Genomic DNA, 19728 nt, shown 5'->3' on the forward strand with positions numbered 1-19728 from the left:
TGAGAAATTGCATGAGTCAGCAGTTCTAGGAAGACTGAGAACGGGGTGATGGAAAGCGAGGGTTTGGTGTATTACTAAAATTAAAATATGGATTTAATATCAAACATTAAACAAACTTACGGTGGCTTCATTTCTCTGAAATTTTAGCAAGTTTGTGGTATTGATACTTTCACAAGTTCGGATACTCTTTCGTCCTTGGCGCATGGCAGAGCTGCGTGAATGACATTTAATCTTTCTTTTTTGAAAGATGGACTATTCCGACAATTACTATCAATCCGCTCATCGTATCCAGATTCTAGTGGTTTGAAGTGCTGGGCAGCTTCTTTCTCGAAACCATCAGATAGATTTTGAAGTCTTTCCAGAGGACGAGCAATTTTCGACCACTCACTATCGAAATGAAGGTTACATTCTTTCTTCAAATGTTCAGGCGTCAAATGGAATATATGTTTCAGTCCAGATACTACGTCATCTCGATCAAACTTGTCGTCGTCCTTGGCGGCTTGAATGGATTGGGTTGTTCTAGCCAAACCTTAAAAATAATTAAAATATGTTTTGTGATTTAAAGATAGTAAGGCTTGGTACTCCACGCAACAATAAAGAATCATTTTCTAAAAAAACCTGCCGGCTGCACAACCACATTCTCATTACGCAGTTAGTTCTCAAAACTGAATTTTTGTGATTGTGAATCCTCTTTAGTTAATGCTCATTCGGCTTCCAATATATTCATTCAAGTCTGTTGTATCAAATTTATATTATATTTATTTTTGTATTTCGGCCTGGGATTGCTTATTCAGATATTGGAAAATAAAGTACACATTTTATTTACCATTGTATTAAAACTGACATATTTTCATTGTCAATTTTTCTATTATTAATGCTTTTATACAATTAAAACAAAAACTCCGCGTTATATCCAAAAATTATTGATATAAAATTTAAATCAGTTTCACGTTTTTTATGAGCAGCTTTTGTCTCTTCAGTTTTTCATACCTTTTATCGTTTTTCCTGAAATTCTTTTTTTTTCATCTCCAATGTTGTTTTTTTTACAAATATAACAAAAATAAATTTGTAGCTCTTTTATAAATAACTTTTATACTATTTTTTTTGTAGCTTGCGTCATTTATCCAAGAATGTTATTTTCAAATATTTTTATGCTGTTTTTCCGAAGGGAATGGGTAATTTAAAATAGAAATGATTAGATTTTAATCATTCAAATTTTTTCAAAAATTTATATCTCTCGGTCTTGTTAGCCCAAAAATGCCTACATTTAGGAAAGTATCTCAATCAAAATAGATAACTTTCAACAAAATAGTTTTATTTTAAACGCAAAAAGATCCAATGTCTGCCAAATTAGATAAAATTTTAAACATCTTTAAAACTACCTATAATTATACGTAAAAAATGGTAGAATCTTTTTAGGTTGAGAAAATTGATAAAAAGTTTAATTGATTGAAATTGATAGTAAAGCTAAATTTGAAAATATCAACAACTGTAAATTTGTCATTGTTAATTCTCTTTGGTTAAAGCTCCTTCGGCTTTAAAAAACACGCTCCCATTAAGTATCTCGTGCTTCGCATCTAATTCTGTCAAAAATTCAAACTTTTTTAAATTATGTTCAAATTTATTACATCAAATGTATATTTGCAGATATAATTTAGGCGACGAATTTTGTTTAATAAAATCTTATGTAGCTTGTTTTGTTCCTCCAAAAACTTGATTTTTTTTTCATTTCTAATGCATTTAATAGCAAAAGTTTATAACAAATTTCTATATCTTTTTTGGTTGAATAACTTTTGTCTTTTCATTTTTTCGCCTCTTGTGTCACTTTCCAAAAATTTAATTTTTTGTTTTCTATCTTATTTTCTATGATTAAAAGAAAATCTAGTTGTTCTATCTAAAAATTACGAAGAACAATTTAATTAATTCCTTTTCGTTTGAACAACTTTTGTCAGCTACATTTTTTTCTATACCTTGTGTCGTTTTTCAAGAAATTTAATGTTTTTACTTTGTATATTATTTTTTAGGATTGAAATAAAAACTACGCGCCCTATACAAATTATGGATGTATGTTAATTTTTTATGTGGCTTGTGTTGTTTATCGAAAATTTAATTTTCAAAACTTCATTTTTATTTTTTAAGATTTTCGCATAATTTACTACCCTACAACTTTTTCTCTTGCACCACTTACGTAGCTTTACCAAAAACCGAAGCATTTTGAAAAAAACTGAACACGAATAATTTGCCCTGCAAATGCAGGAAAAAGTGTTGAACTTTGGGACGTCATAACGATTTCTCATTTATTCAGAGAGGAAATATCTCTGCCATTAAAAATGTAACTACTTTGTTAAAAATTTATCTCTTTTTCTAAAAGTTTTGTCCATTTTTATTAAAAAATGCAAATTATGAATATCGCACAGTTATTGCATTTATTTTTTTTTATAATCGTACGGAGCGTGGCGACTTAATCGGGAAAGACCGGGAAAAGAACAGGAATTTAATTTGAAAACCAAGATTACCTTCAGTTTGGTTAAAAACTATTAACTTTAACTGAAAATATGAATGTCCATTTTTTATCAAATATAAATCTTTTTTTGTTCAAAATTTAGCAATTTAAATAAAAATTGGTGTTTGTTAATTGAAAACTTTAATTTACCCATTTCATTCAGAATCCATATATTTTGTTGAAAATCGATTTTTTTGTTCAAAAATTGTCTTTTCTTTGCAAGTTAATCTTCATGTTTGAAAATTCGTTTTTTTATTGGTAAGCAGTTCAATTATTACAGTTTAATGTTTATCATTTGGTTGACATATGAGCTATTTGATAGTAAACTTGTTTTTTCTTTGGATGAAAAGGAATTTTTTGCCAAAAATTTAACCATTCTGTTAAAATTTTGGTAGTTTTCGCGTAAAAATTATTTTGTTTTTACATTGAAAATGTAACTATTATTTTAGTTGAATATTCTATATTAAAAAAAATTCATCTCTTTGTTTGAACGTTCATTTTTTCAATAAATGTTCAATTATTTATTTTTTCTTTGAAATTAATCTTTCATAGTTCAACTAAAATCCATATTTTTTGGTAAAATTCATCGTCTTGCTGAAAATTCATTTCGCTGTCAAAGTTTCAAAAATTCTACGTGCAGGTTCAACATTTTAGTTGGAAATTCATGTTTTTGTCTTAAAAGTGAACGATTCCAGTTAAAGATTGATAATTTCAGTTGGAAATTCATTACTCTCTTTGACATGGTAAACACTTTTTGAAAGTTATTTTTTGTGTGAAAAGTTAGTTTTTCAGGAAAGTAATTTTTTAATCGGAAATATAACTTATTCCAATTGAATATTCTATAATTTTCTGTTTTGTTTTTAAATGTTAACTGTTTCAGTTAAAGATTCATGGTCTTAGTTGAAAATTTATCTTTTTGGTTTAAAATTCATCATTTAGGTTGATAATTGCACTATTTTCTTAAAAATTCGTTTTTTTTCGTTAAAAATTAATTTTTTTTAAAGCTGGTAAAATGTTAATGGAAGCTGTCGAGCCTGATTTTTAATATAGTTTTTTAATTATTTTATAAATAAATATGACGAAAAAAATCAAAATTTTTTTCTATTTGACGTTCCCAGTGCTCGCCAATGATTTAAAATTGTTGTAATCACTGACGTTTTATAAAATTAAATTATATTAAGATCTTTCATCATGATACAATAAACAAAACAAAATTTGTATAAACAAATTATATGTTGAAAATGTGTTTTATATAATTTTCAAAAATTTAACGTTTTTTTAAGGTGTATCGCAAGAAATTTAAACGAAAAAAAATTCTCTTGAGACTATTCTTGTTAATGTTATAAATAAATAAATGAAACAAATTTAATAAACAAGTGCATTATTCGGGCATCCGTTGACGACAATTTTTTTTATGTCAGTCCTTTTAATTGAGACCTTTGTGTTAATTTCCGCAAACATTCATAATTAGTTCATAAATTTTATTATTTTTTAAACAAATATAATAAACAAATGGATTATTTGGGAAATCGTCGACGGAAAAACTTGTTTTTTCTTAATGCTCCAAATTGAAAAGAGTGACGTTGGAAAAAACGAGTTTTTCCGTCAACAATTGACCAAATAATGCATTTGATGATTAAATTTGTTTAAAAAATCATGAAATTTATCAACGAATTATGAATTTTTCTAAAATTATCATGAGGTCCTCTCTTTCGAGTTTTAAAATTTAATTTTTGTTTATCTCCGACAGGGTTGCTTAAAATAAAATCACTAAAATCACAAAAAGTTAATTGCGCTAATAAATGTTATATCATACCTTTGTTTAATAACTTAAAGACCTGACTCAAAATTACTAATTAATTATTGTATACATATTATAAAATATATAATATTGTATAGACCATAATCGAATCATATTTATACTATTAAAACTAATATTTTTTGCTCAAAATTAAAAATTCTTATTACTTTCTTATTAACATTTTGAGACATTTAAAATTCAAAATTAGAAAAAAAATATATAAAATCAGAATTAATAATGTTGTTAGCATGAAAATCACATTATTTTTTTATCTGTTACTCGGAAATTATAATTTAGGATTAAGAAATTACTTTGGAAGCATTTTTGAATCATTATTTGTCCTAAATATTAAATCTTAATATTCATATTATTCAAAATCAGCCTCTTGGTTTTGGTAGGGTGTCCCTCACTTCGCCGTTCTTTTCCCACCGGGGGGGGGGGGGGGGGTGATGAGGGGAAGAATGTGTTATGAGGGAAACTTGGAGATATGAAGTATTGAAGTAGGGGAGATAAAGTGGGAGAAATTATTTTAAATACTGGAGAGTAACGGAAAATGGAGGGGGAAAAGTATATGTAAGGCTGCGTGTATGTATAATATATGTATGCGTCTGGCTCAGAGCACTATGACTTTTCAAAAAATTATTTTGTTATAACGGCCTTTAATACACTCTTTCAGTGTCGGAAACTGAAGGTCAAGTTCTTTAGCGCGTTACTTTTGGTAAAAATTCAAAGTTAGAAAATTTTCAAAAATTAATTTTTATTTTAATTCTACGCACGGATATTCACAGTACTTATAAGATTCGAAAAATTAAAAAAAAAGATAATTAAAATATTTAGTGCGAAATATGAAGGAACTATAAAGACCGATCATTCTAAAAGTAAATGCAAAGAGAATAAAAAAATCATTTGTTTAATTAATTTAATTTATTTACGTGTACTCACATACGGGAAGTACCACCAAAGCATAGATTAAGAACTTCATCACGGTCGTTTATAAAAACATACCACAAAAATCAGAAAGTCTATTTTTTTCTACTGAGGTCGGAATGCGGATGGCGTACTCTTTATGTACTTAGATTTTGACGCAGTCATCTTCAAAACGGGGAAAAAGAGCTTCTTACCTAATTGTTATTTTCAGACTACAAAGACCCTTTGATTTTTTTAGATCTAAATTTTTGTTCTTTATTGAATTGAATAAATTATTTGTTAGATATTATTTTTTTAATTTAAAAAACTTTTTGGTTTAAATAATTCACTGACTAAAACTTAATCAATAATTTATTTAATTTGATTGCTTAAAATCAAATAATCATGCAATTATCTTTATTAATTGCGGTTTAACATTTTTCTGAGCAAAAGTGGTATTTTTTGAGAATCGAAATGCACTTGAAAATCGACCAAATACAATTCATAAATTTAGTTTCAACTAATAACACGATCAGAATTTAAAAAATTGGCTATATTTAGAATTTCGATTCCTGGGTCTTTGCGATTGTCATAAATTATAAAGGTAATTTCACTGAATGACAAAATCCGAATTTTCAAAATGTGCTCTTATTTAATTTTTAATTCCTGGGTCTTGACGATTTTTTTCCTTGTCCACTTTCAACACTGAAAAGTTGTTAACTACCTAAAAAAAATTATTCTCTAATTTTTACAGGTGTTAGGTATTTTTCTTAAACAAGTACGAACAATATATGAATTATCATTCGAGAAATGATTGAAAAAAATCCAGACAAAAATGAAAAATAATACAGGAATGTTGAAGAATTAAATCTCCAAAAAATTAAAAAATGTATCTGTAGGAAGAAAACTTTTTAACTCTTTTTTGTAACTTTTCTTTGATTTTTCAGTTAGTAACAAATAAAAAATATTGATTTGAATTCAAACAAAACCTAAAATAGAAATTATTTAAAGAAGTTTTACATTTAATCTAGACAATATAGAAAATTTAAAGAATATTTTAAATTTTGGTTTTCTTTCAAAAAAAGTTTTTCACGCAGAAAAGACATTATCTAAACAATAACTTTCTTCATTGTTTATCATTTATGTGTTTATAACTAAAAAGTAAAAGGAAAACATAATACTTAAAAAAAATCTTAACTATCAAGAATTAATAAAAAAAATTATGAACAAATATAAATTGTTTAAATAATTTATACAAACATGTCATGGGGGAGGTTGCCACTTTAATTCAAAGTGTCAGTCATTTAGTTAAAAAAATTAATATTTTAACTACAGTCATCAGCTTTTTTGCATAGTTCTAAATTCAACGAATACTACATCATTATTTAAGAAAAGAACGTTTGAAAGTACATGTTTTCAAAATTTTTATATTTTTTATAGCGAAAACTAAAAAAAATCATATTCGCAAACTAAAAAAGCCTAATGTTTGAAAGAAAATCGGTTGAAGTTTCTTTATTTGCTGTTCCTTGAAATCAACTAGTCTGATAAAAATCCGTTTTTTTTTCTTAAAAATTAGTTAACTAAACATAACACTGTTCATTGAAGGTTAAAAATTCGCCTTTTTTAGTTTAAAAATGAGCCATTTGAATAAAAAATCATGCGTTTTATTGAAAACTTATCTTTTTTAGTTGAAAATTAATCTGGATGCTTAAAAAATCATCTTTTTTGGTAAAAATCATTTCTTTGTTTAAAATTTATATATCTTATGAAAAAAAATTTTTTCTGTGAAATTGATCTTTCTAGTTGAAAATTCAACTACGTTTTTAAAAATTTCCTTCTTTTTAGAAAATTATTCTTCTTGTTTGTAAATTTATTTATTTTTGTTAAAAATCCATTTCTTTGCTTAGAAATTTAACTAGTTTGTTAAAGTTCAACTACTTATTATAATGTTGTATGCTGTATGGTATTTTGTTCAAACATTGTTTTTTTTTTATTCAAAATTATTCGTCGAACGGAAAATTGACTTCTTTCATTGTTTTGCATCAATTTTTTTTTAATTGCAATTTCATTTGGTTTGGTCCACTTTCGTCGAAAATTCGTTTTCTTCAAGTTAAAAATTTACATCTTTAAAACAGAACTTTAATTTGTAACAAAAATAGAGAATGTTATTAAAACAATTACTTCGCGTTTTTTTCAATACAGAGAATGTTATGTTTTTAAAATTTAGATCTACGTAAGAAACTGATGAGTAATTGAAATACTAAAGTTTTTTTTTGTTTTAACTTAATGACTTAACTCTTTTACTTTATTCTAAAAATAAAATGAAAGCTGTTATTTATAATTTATATAAGAAAAGCTAATTCTGATGTATTAAATTCAAGTTTGTAAATTTTATTTCAATTTACACATTTTTCTAACCTGAACATATCACGCACTCTGGTGAGTTGTAAACTACTCCATTGTCATTATAATGAAGTATTTTATATATTAATAATTTATTTGACCTTAAATTACATACTTCAAATATTTTTTTAAAATTATTTTATTCCGTTTATAAAAGATTCTATGTTGAAAATTTTACAAAATTAAGATTTTTGTTTTTGAATACTAATAGTCTGAGTAAAATAAGGAATTTTAAAAGTGAAATTTGGTGGCCATCCTAATCTAATACTCTCATAATTAATGTTTCACATAGTAATTTTTCTTGGTTGAAAATGCGAATTTTGTTTTTAAATCAGATTTTTTATTTCAAAAATTCATCTGGTTTAGCAGAAATATAATCTTTCCTGACTAAGTTGCAACTGTTTGGTTTAAAATTAATTTTCGTTGATTAAGAATTTAGCTATTTTATTCCAAGTTCGGCTTTTTGTTTAAATTCAACTGCCCTTGATTTAGAATTAAAATACATTTTTTTGGTTGAAATATTTACTTTCACATTATTCGTTGAAATTTTATATTTTGCGGATGTCGATTGAACCGCTTTGTTAGAAAAGCATTTCTTTGTTGAAGATTTATCGTTTTAGTTGCAATTTCACCTCTTACATTGAAGGTTAACATGCTTTTTGAAAATCTATAATTTTGGGTTGAAATTTAAATTTTGACTGAATACTTGTCGGTTTTCTCAAAATTTCAACAATTTGAATGATATTTTTTTCTTTTTTGACTGAAGAATATTCATTTGTTGAAAATTTTTATTTTTTTCAGAAAATTTATCTCTTTGTTTAAGAATTATACTCTTTGAAGAAGTAATTCTTTTATAATTTGAAAATGTACTATTTTAACTCAAAATGTATCTTTTCCATTTGAAAATTAAACTAAATGTTTCAAAATTCATATATTTTGTTGAAAATTCTTTCTTTTTCTTGTTATTCAGTGGCACTTACTGATCGCCAACTCAACAGTTTGTTTGAAAAATAATTTTTTGCTTGTCAAAAATTCGACTATTTGTTTAAAAGCTGATCGTCATTCTTCAAAATTCATCGATCTAGTTGGAAATTCATCTCTTTTATTCAAAATTAACGTTTTTCTTGAAAATCCGAATATTAGGATTGGAAGTTAACCTGGTTTGAACAAAAAATTGGTCTTTCATTCTTAAAAGATAAATAATTTGGATAAACTTGTTTTTTCCTTGCTCAACTGAAAAATCTTTATTTTTTGAATATACGTATTTCATGTTGGGAAATTCAGCATTTCAATTTTTAATTTATATCTTTAGTTGAGAAAGTGTCGATTTTGTTTAAAAATTACCTTTCTCGTTTGTTAAAAGGAGCATTCTGTAAATTTCCAAATTTAGCAGTGCAGAAACATATATTTAAAATGCTACGAAATCGTATTTCGTTCATATTAAGTGAAATATTTCTAAAACTGAATTACAAATTTACAACCAAACAATTTAAAAAAGTTCAGAAACTCAAAGTTTAAGAAATTTCGCTAGTTTAAAGATTTTCTAGATAGTTTATCAAGAGTTCAGAAAGTTCTGGTCAAATCAATTTTCAACCAAAAAAGATGAGTTCTCTAAACTACGAGATGAATTTTCTATAGGCACACAAAAAAAAACTTTCAAAAAACAAGATTAGTTTTGTACCTGAAAAGATAAATTCATTACAAAAAACATAATTTTGCAAGAAATCGGTTAAATTTTAAACAGAAAAAGCAAATAATTTAAATAAACGTTAAATTTTAAACGCGAAAATATAATCTTTCATTAAAAAATTAAATTATCTACAAAATAGTTAAATTTTCTAACAAACAGTTCATCAAACGTAAATCACTTACAAAAAGAAAAAACTTTTTGTGAACACGATAACTTGAAAAAGGTTACAGCTAAACTGATCAAATTTAGAGTGCTTACTTTCACCACCAATATCTTGAAACTGACCAAAGAATTTTTCCAAATTTTCATTGAATTTTTTTTAGCTATCGATAAGAATTTAAAAACGATTTTTTACAGTCAAATTTTTTCATTTACATAATTGAAAGTCGATGCACGAATAAAACAAACATTTTTATCATACATTTTCAAAAAAATTAATTCTGACATTTTCTCGAAAAAAATCATAAAGCTGAGATGATGATAATAAAGATTCCTGGAAAGAGATAGGGTGCAAGAGAACTTCCTCTGTCTCTTTTCCAGCTTGAAAAATTACCATTTTAATTAAAAACTTTGATATGTGTGATTCGTCATTGCATTTTAAAAATGGTTTATATTACTTTCTAATTTTTTATTTGTTGTACTTTTTTTATTTTTGAATTTAATGAAATAAAAAATTTAATTTGTCTATTATTTTTAAAAAATCACTAATTCACAGATATTTTAACAAATTTCTCGTTCTAGCTACTATTGGATGTAATTTCAAGTAGATTTAATTGTTTTTAGAAACAACTGTAGAATGATTTTTGAATGTAAAATAATAAGACGAATAACTGCTGTTAGTAATTACTCTTTATTTCACACTTATTACTTTGATAATAATAACAATAATAATAATAATACATTCAAAACCCAGGCGGCTGCAATAGTCAAGATATTTTTGTTTTGTATTACACACAAAAAATTGCAGTAAAATCCGTATATAATAAAGCGTTTATTTAGATAATTAGATAAATAGTTAGATTGAACCATTCCAAGCCGTTATATATATTGTCTCTTGGTTTTCTTGCCACTTTTATACCCACTTCGATCTTTTTGCTTGGCCCTGAAAATTAATCAATATTTAAATTGCACAATTTAAATTTTTATATAAATGACAAATAATAATTGATTTTGGGTACATAACATTAATTGTTACCAGAGAGCAAAAGTGGCTGAATCAGTGGATCGAATAAATTTAGTTAAAACGAATGAAGGATTAAAAAGAATCGATTGAACATTAATCAGCGTAAAGCGCGAAATATTTAAATACAGGTGCTTGAAAATGTTAGATTGAAACTTTTCAAATTAATGTGGAGCCGCATCCTTGCCATAGCTACCCAGCGGGCACAAAATTTTGCGACGTTTTTACGACATCGTTACGACATATTTACGACAACTTTACGACTTTCTATGCCCATGTCGTTACAGCGTCTTTACGATATTGTAAAGACATCGTCAGATCCTACGACATATTTACCATATCATAAAGACGACTTGACGACATGGACATAGGATGTCGTAAAGTTGTCGTAAAGATGTCGTAACAATGTCCTAAAGACGTCGCCAAATTTTGTGCCCAATGGGTAGTGATGTCAATGTTGAACCCCTGTGGTACTGCGCATGCGTTAGCGCGGTGTGCTGGTTTACCGTACTTGGCGCACGTTTCAAGATTACTTAAAAAACAATTCTTGTAATTAAGATAAATAATTATTAAAATATGCACAGAAATGTATAAATCAAAGTCCACAGACTGACTCATATTTCATATAACATTTTTTAATAGATACATTTTTTTAAATACCATATAATATTTAGCAGCTTAATATATAGAAGTTAATTGTATAATGTAATAATGATAATATTTAAATTAAAAAAAATGGCAATCCAAAATATTGTTCTTTTCGATTGAGACGTTGAAAACGACGCTTAAACTAAAAAAGGAAAAAAAAAGAAAAGTCATTATTGCGGATGAAAGAATGCAATGGGGAGCTTTCGTAGGCCCAAGAAATTTATAATAATTTAAATAAAATATAAAGCAATTGAAAAGTGAATACTCAAAGCAAAGATCACATTTTCAAGAACTTTCTTTTTAAATTAAATGATTTGTAAAATATAAGTTGGTTTGTGGAATTTAATGAAAATAAACTGTTATATATAGCATATATACGTTCTATTTCTTTTGGCCCAAAATCAAAAGACTTCTGTCATATTTATAAAATTATAATTAAATTCACTCTGAGTAATTTTTATAATAATTACCGCCTTTTTCGATTCGCATTTATCAAAGGATTAATCCGGCCAAAAACCTATTTTTAAAATTATAATATGGAATTAATATGGAACATAAAACATACTCACAGTGGCTGCATTTCGCAGAAATTTCAGCAAATTCCTTTTTCAGAGATTTTCACAAGTTCGGACACTCTATCTTTCTTGGCACATGGCAGCGCTGCTTGAATGACTTTTACTGTTTCTTTTTGGAAAGATTTATTTTTCCGGCAATTTTCTGTAACTCGATTTTCGTATCTAGAATCATCTGCTTTGAAATGCTTGGCTGCTTCTGCCTCGAAACCATCGGATAAATTTTGAAGATTTTCAAGAGGAGCAGCAATTTTGGACCACGTATTTTCGAAGTCAACGTTACATTCTTTCTTCAAGCTATCAGGCGTCAAATTAAATATATCTTTCAGTCCAAGTATGACGTCATCTTGATCAAACTTGTCATCGTCGTCGTCGTCTTTTTCAGATTGTGATGTTTTTGCCAAACCTCATAATGTTAAAAAATATAATATAAAGATATAATGTGAATTCTCTTTTGTTAAAGCTCTTTCTGCTTCAAAAACTACATTCTCGTTAATTACATCGAGCTTCTCACTAGATTATATCTGAATTGCGAAGTTTCCTACATTATTTTAAACTTCATAATATCAAATATATATAATATATATTTCTGTACCTGGGCCTGGGTTTGCTTATTAAGGTTTTGCAAAATAATGCAATAATGGCTTTCAAAATTAAAGGTCAAAGCATCGACAACTGTAATTTGGAGATTGTGAATTCTCTTTGGTTAAAACTCCTTCAGCTTTAACTACTTATAAACCACAAATTTTATTTCTAATGATTACATTAATATGGGTTTCTTATTTTTCCTTAAATTTTATTCCCAGCTACCCTGAATAATGCATAATTTTGATAAACTAACGTCATAAAAATTCATAATGTGCATTGATATTGGCATAATATGTATTTTTATTGCTTTTATTTTTTTATTAAAAAAATCTGTATCCTATATAAAAAAAGGTTCGTTAATTAATATTGTATTGCATCTTGTCTTATTTTTTACGATTCGAGTAAAAAATACGCATTCTAGCGTAAAGTGTTTGTAAGAAAAATTGTAGATCTAATTAAGGTGGCAAATTTTTAATGAATCGAATCTTATTGTAGCCGGTGTAATTTTTCTAAAAAGTTTATCTTTTATTTTTAGTGTATTTTATAACAACAGTTTTCAACACATTTGCAGATCTTTTTTGTTTGCAAAAATGTTGTCCTTTTATTTCTTTCGCCTCTTGTGTGGTTTTTCCAAAAATTTAATTTAATTTTTGATGAATAACAGAAAACCTACTGATTCCACTTAAAAATATTTGATTACAAATTCGTTATTTCTTTTCGTGTTAAAAAGTTTTGTCGATTAATTTTTTTTTCATTTTACAAATGCTATATAACTGAAAACTTTCTTTTGCTTGAAAAAAGTCGATAGGACAAAATTCTTTGACTTCCCGAGTGCTAAAAAACGCCTTGAATAGAATTTTTAAATTTAAAAAAATTGCCAATTTGTTAATAGATGTTAAATCTTCAAATTAAATTTATTTTTTCTTGAAAATAACAATTCTCTATGTTAAATGCCAACGTAACATAACATTGCGGAAAAGTTTAATTATTCTTTTAAATCTTACGATTTCTGAATAAAAATCATTAGATTTGAAACCAACAATTCGTACTGAAAAATTATCACATTGCAAAAAAGATCAATCATTTTTAACACTTTCAGATCACGTTGGCGTTTCACATAAAAAATAGTTAAACAAAATTTGATTCAAATCAGATTTCGCATCTTTTAATATTTTTAATATAGAAACACCAACTCATTTACTGTTATTATTATTATATTTAAAAAATATAAGATTATGTTAGTGTTTTCACCTAGAGTTGTTAGTTACAATAAAAAAAATTATATTTCCAAGAAAATTCAGGACTTTTTAATAATTTTATGATAAATAGGCTTTTACACTAGAAACCGGTATCTTTGCTTCACTAATATTACTAATATTGTAAAGAAAAATATTGTTAAGGTTTATTTTTAAAGATTAATTTCAAGTTTTCCAGATTTTAAAATATAGTAAAAAGTAATATGGAAGATTTTAAGATTTTTAAAATTTATTTTTCTGGATTTTAAAATTGTTTGGAAAAATTAAATTATTTAAAGAGATATTTGAAAGTTTTAAGAGAGTTGAAGGGATTTAAAAATAAAGTAAATCTTTACAAGAAAAAAAAATTAAACAAAATATAGATATTTGAAGATAGCGAAAAAAATGTATTGTGTCCTTGTATATGACTAAAAAAAGCTTTAGCTTCTGTTGGGCTCATGCTTCGAATAAAGTAAGTTCTTATATTGTTGAAAAAGTAGGGTTTTGAAATAATTTTTGGCCATAAAAAAATCTTTTTTCCAAGAATTTTATTTAAAAAACTTTAAATTATTGTTTATTAAAAAAATCAGTGAAAGTAGGCGCTCCGGGCCTTCAAGAAAATGTTTCGTAGCCTATTAAGAACTTGAGTTTTTACGAAATGTTAAAATGTTTAAAAAAGGGTTTTATCATGATTAAAAGACATTGGACGATATCAGGAAGTTTTGTTAATTTTTTAAATATTTTAGGGAAAATTCTAATAATTTAAAAAGATATTGAAAAGTTTTTAAAGCAATTTTAAAAATATTTAAAAATTCCTACAGATTTTAACAAATTTAACATAAAATGTAGATTTATAGAACTTTTGCAATAAAAGTTAGAAGCTTCCTAATGTTTTTAATTATTTCAAATAATAATGAACAACTTCTTATTAGTAAACTTAGAGTAAAAATATGCAATGAAAATTTTTATTTGAGTAAATCATTGATAAAACGAACTTCCAATAACAATAATAATATAATTCAATGAAGGGGTTATTAAAAAAATTAAAATTTTTTTTAAATCGTTAAGATTGTTTTTTGAAGAATGCAATCTTTTTTGTTCACTTCGAAAATAATTAACAAATACGTATCACAATATGAAAAAATTTGAAATTAAATTCTTTTTTAAAACCAAATTACTGGTAACGTGAATTTTCAATGATATTAATAAAATAATGAATTAAAGTTGTAATCAAAAAGTTCAAAAGCGGTTTAAATTTATTAATTTTTAAAAAAGATCGCGATCTCTCTTGCTCTCTTAATAATTAATTGACATAAAAGTATTACGCTACAAGAAAATTTTTTTATTTTTGTCAGATATATCGAGAAAAAACATTTGTGAAAATACGCAATTAAACTTTTTTTTAACGAAAATTATTAGTAACCTGAATTTTTAACTAATAATACAAAAATATTAGATAAAATTTGTTATAAAAAATATTGAAAAAGAATTTACACCATTACAATTGTTTTGAAAGATTGCAAATTTTTTGTTCACTTTGAAAATAATTAATAAATAAGCCATGCGCTATAAAAGAAAATCAATTGTATTTACCTCGCGCTCCGTGCTCGGTATTTGTATATTCCTTACACTTGTGCACAGATTTTTTCAAACTAAAAGTCAAAAAATCAACAACGGTAATTTGGTGATAGTGACTTCTTTTTTGTTAAAGCTCCTTCGGCTTTAAAAAATACATTCTCATCACGTATCCCGTGCTTCGCACTTCAATTTGTATCTTGACTCGTATATCATTTCCATAAATGTATATTATTACAATGTATATTATTGATTAAATGTTTAAAAACTGAATTTGCTCATTTCCAATTTTATGTTTGCGATTTAAACGTAGAATATACGGTTTACACATCAGCTTTACCTTTTTTTAACTTCTAAATTGAATACCTACCCCAGTGACCCACGAAACTTCGATTAATGAGAGCTTAGGGGGGGGGGGGTGATTAGTTTCAACCAAGAGTCATAGCTGGTCAGTGTTTTATGCTGAGAAGTTTAACCTTTGGCAGCATTGTGTTAGATGGGAGTTCATATGATCTCATTTTCACATTTCCGGCCCACAAAGGGGAAAAAATGTCATTTTTGGTTCGAAACAATATACAACCCACAAATATTTTACGAATAAAAAAAAATTTTTTTAAAAGCTGTGGAAATTTCTAAGAGAGTTGTCGAGCCTGATTTTTCAATTAAGTTTTCAATTTTTTATAAATAAACAAATATGACGAATAAATTGCCATTTTATCTATTGGATGTTCACAGTGCTCACCCATAACAGGAAAATTGTTGAAATTGCCTAAGTTTCATAAACTAATGTAGACTAAAGATTTTTCAATATTATATATTAAACAAAATTTTTTATAAACAAATTGTTTGTTGAAAAAATGTTTTCTATGATTTTTCATAATCATACGTTTTTTCTAGTTATATTGCAAGAAATTTTAATGAAAATTATGTGATCTCAAATAAATGTCTCTTAAGATTATAATCCCTTATATTATAAACAAATTTTATGAACAAATGCAGGATTCAGGGATTTTTCGATATAAAACTTCGTTTTTTTCAATGTACATTTTTTCAATTCGGAACTTTATGATATTTGGAGAAAAATTCATAATTTATTTATTAATCTTATGCTTTTTTCAACAAATTTAATAAAAAAACTGAATTATTCGAGCATTTTTCGGCAGAAAAATTCGGTTTTTTCAATGCCAGTCTTTTCAGATGGGAACTTGATGGGAATTTCAGCAACATTCATAATAATTTAATAAACTTTATTATTTCTTTAAGCAAATTTTATGAACAGATGCATTAATCAGGCATTTGTCTACAAATTGGTTTTTTTTTTATTTTAACAGTTTTAATTAGGATATCGAAAAAAAAATTTTCCATCGATAGATGCACGAATAATGCATTTATTTCTTAAAATTGTTTTTTTGAAAAAATATAAAATTTATCAATCAATTGTGAATTTCGCTGTAATTATCATAAACTTCCCAATTTAAAAGACTGAAATCGAAAAAAATTAATTTTTCCGTCCACAGGTGCCCAAATAATGCATTTGTTTGTTCAATTTGTTTTTAAAAAAATATAAAATTTATCAACCAATTATGAATTTCGCTGAAATCATCATGAAGTTCCCAACTGAAAAAGCTGCCATTGAAAAAACTGAATTTTTCTGTCGAAAAATGCCCGAATAATTCAGTTGTTTATTAAATTTGTTTCAAAAATTATGAAATTAATTAACATTTAATGGGTTTTGCTAAAATTATCATAAATTTTCTAATTGAAAAAATTTGACATAGAAGAAAACAAATCTTTCTTTCGATAAATGCCTGATTACTGCATTTTTACATTAAATTTGCTTATAATATAAACAATTATAATCAGAAAAGATATTTTTTTATATAATATTGTTTCGATTCTAATTTCTTGCAACACAACTTGGAAAAACGTCTATTCATGGAAAATTGTAGAAAACATTTTTTCAACAAATAATTTTGTAATAACAAGTTTCTCGTCTGTTTGAATACTTGGAATATCCGTACAGAACATTTTTGAAGTTTGAAAAAAGTGGTCTCAAAAATTTTCAAAATACAGTCACTTTTTGAATTTTTATCCAAAGTGACTAACTAACGAATTTGACCTTTATTTTAGGACACTAAAAAGTATACTAAAGGCCAATTCAAGCAGTCAATTCTTTCGAAAGTTATTCTGCTAGAAAACTAAAAATCAAACGACACACGCACACACAGAAACACAGACAGACAGATAGAATGATTCGTGAAAACCTGTTTTTTGGATTCAGAGAGTCTCAAAACGTGGACATTTGACAAAAACGGAGGGGGGGGGGGTCAAGCTTTACACACATCTAATACCTTCTTTTTATGAGAATGTAAAAACAGTTAAAATTCATTAAAATTGTTTGTAAAGGTATGGCTTACAAATCCACTTTTTTATTCTGCAACTTTATTAATATTTATGTGTTCTATAAATCCTGTTCTTTATAATATAAAACTCTAGGTAACACTATACATTTTTTTAAATATAATTAATTTTTATAAATGCTTATAATGAAAGAAAGGCAATTATTTCCTACATTCAAACAGAAATATAAATGTTGATAGTTGAGTTCAATTGAGCATTAGTTTCAATTTTCAGTAATCATTATAAATGTCAATTAAAAGAAATTTTTATTAAAATTAACTATTTTTACGGTTTACAATATTTAATTGCAGCGCTGAAAAGGTTCTATGGATGAACGATGGATACAATCTATTAAATTTTCATCACTTTTCAGAAAAGATTGGTGGACAAATATTTTCTTTCATTGGACTTTGCCAATTTTTTAAATAAGGTCATAATTTACTCAATTTGTCGCGATTTTTCAAAAGAATATGCAAGAAAAAATTTACTTTTTTAGACCCTAGGAATTACAAAAAAATGACTTTAATTGAATTTTGTGAAATCTTAGAAGATCGACTCAATTTATTTATATTTTTCTTATTTTTTACTCATTTATTGAACTTTGCAGAACTGTTGACTATGAACATCATTAACGTAACTTTGCTCGATTTTTCAAGATACTGGTGAAAGAAATGTTTAAAATTGAATTTTGGTTCAATTTATGATAAGTTTCCTGTGAAAGACAATAAATGACAGAAAATTTCCAGACACTTCCGGAAATTTATAAACATTTTTAAGTTGAATTTTGGGCGATTTATGGTAGGTTACCATAAATTACCTGTAATATTACCATAAATTATCAAAAATTTCATTATCTTTCGGAAAGGTTTAAAAATGTTTAAAGTTTAATTTTGGATGGTTTATGGTAATTTGCCGTCTTTAGCTGCAAAATTACTATAAATGACCAACAATTACCATACATTTCCGAAAACTTATTGACCTTTTTTATTAGAATATTGTGCAATTTCGTACTAAAAACATATATTCGTTAAAAAATTCCCTCTATTTATTAATGGAAATTTACCAGAAATTTCCCAAAATTAAATATGAAAATGTCAATAAATTTTCACAATTTTGTGAACATTTTCGGTACATTCTGGTAATTTTACAGGTAAATACGGCAAATTACCATAAACCATCAAAAATTTGACTCTAAACATTTTTATAAATTTCTGGAAGTTTATGGAATTTTTCGTATTTTAAAGTGATATTACAGGTAATGCATAATAACTTACTACAAATTGCCCAAAATTCAATTTAAAAATCTCTATAAATTTCCGGCAACTTTCAGAAATTTTCGGAAATTTTCGTTGACTTACGGTAATCTGATCAATTATATATGATAACTTTTCATAAATTGCTGCAAAATTCTATTATCTGCAACCAAAATGCGAATTCATAGATGTATAATTTTCATTATTCACATCTGACGTCACTTTTCACGTCCAAGAGAGTAAAAAGTACTTTTTACTCCCTAGAAAGTAAAAAGTAGAGTTTTAGCACCACTTTATACTCGTCGAAAAGGACTCAAATCATGCAGTTGTCATGAAAAATTATTTTTCTTTAACCAGTATCTTGAAAAATCGAGCAGGGTTACATTAATGATGTAAAGCCAAATAAAATTAGTAAAAAATCAAGAAAATATAAATTAATTGTCTCGATATTCTAAGATTTCACAAAATAAAATGAAAGTAATTTTTTTCTAATTCTCTTGTAAAATGAAGTGTCTAATGTGCATATACACAAATTTTGTAACTTTCTAATTTTTTTTTCTCGATATTTTTCTGTTCGTCCAACAATTCTCTTGAAAAAGAGCGTAAATATAAATAAATTTTATACATCTTCCAGCATTTCCCAGGGTCCAATAAAAGTAGATATTTCTTTTTAAATTTGCTTGAAAAATTGAGAAAAATTAAGTAAATTATGAACTTTTTACAAAATTTCTCAAAGCCCAATAAAATAAAATATTTATTCACCAATCCTTTCTAAAAAGTGAGAAAAGTTTAGTAGATCTTGTCCGTATTGGAAAATATTGCCAAAGTTCTTGAACCACGCTTACCCCACGCTTTCCCCACGCTTACCCCAAGCTTACTCTACGCTTACCCCACGCTTACCACGCGCTTATTCCGCGATTAACCCACACATAACCAACGCTCACTTCACGCTTTCCCCACAAGTACCCCACGCT

This window comes from Belonocnema kinseyi, chromosome 3, assembly GCF_010883055.1.
Source record: "Belonocnema kinseyi isolate 2016_QV_RU_SX_M_011 chromosome 3, B_treatae_v1, whole genome shotgun sequence".
In the NCBI taxonomy this organism is placed as follows: domain Eukaryota; kingdom Metazoa; phylum Arthropoda; class Insecta; order Hymenoptera; family Cynipidae; genus Belonocnema; species Belonocnema kinseyi.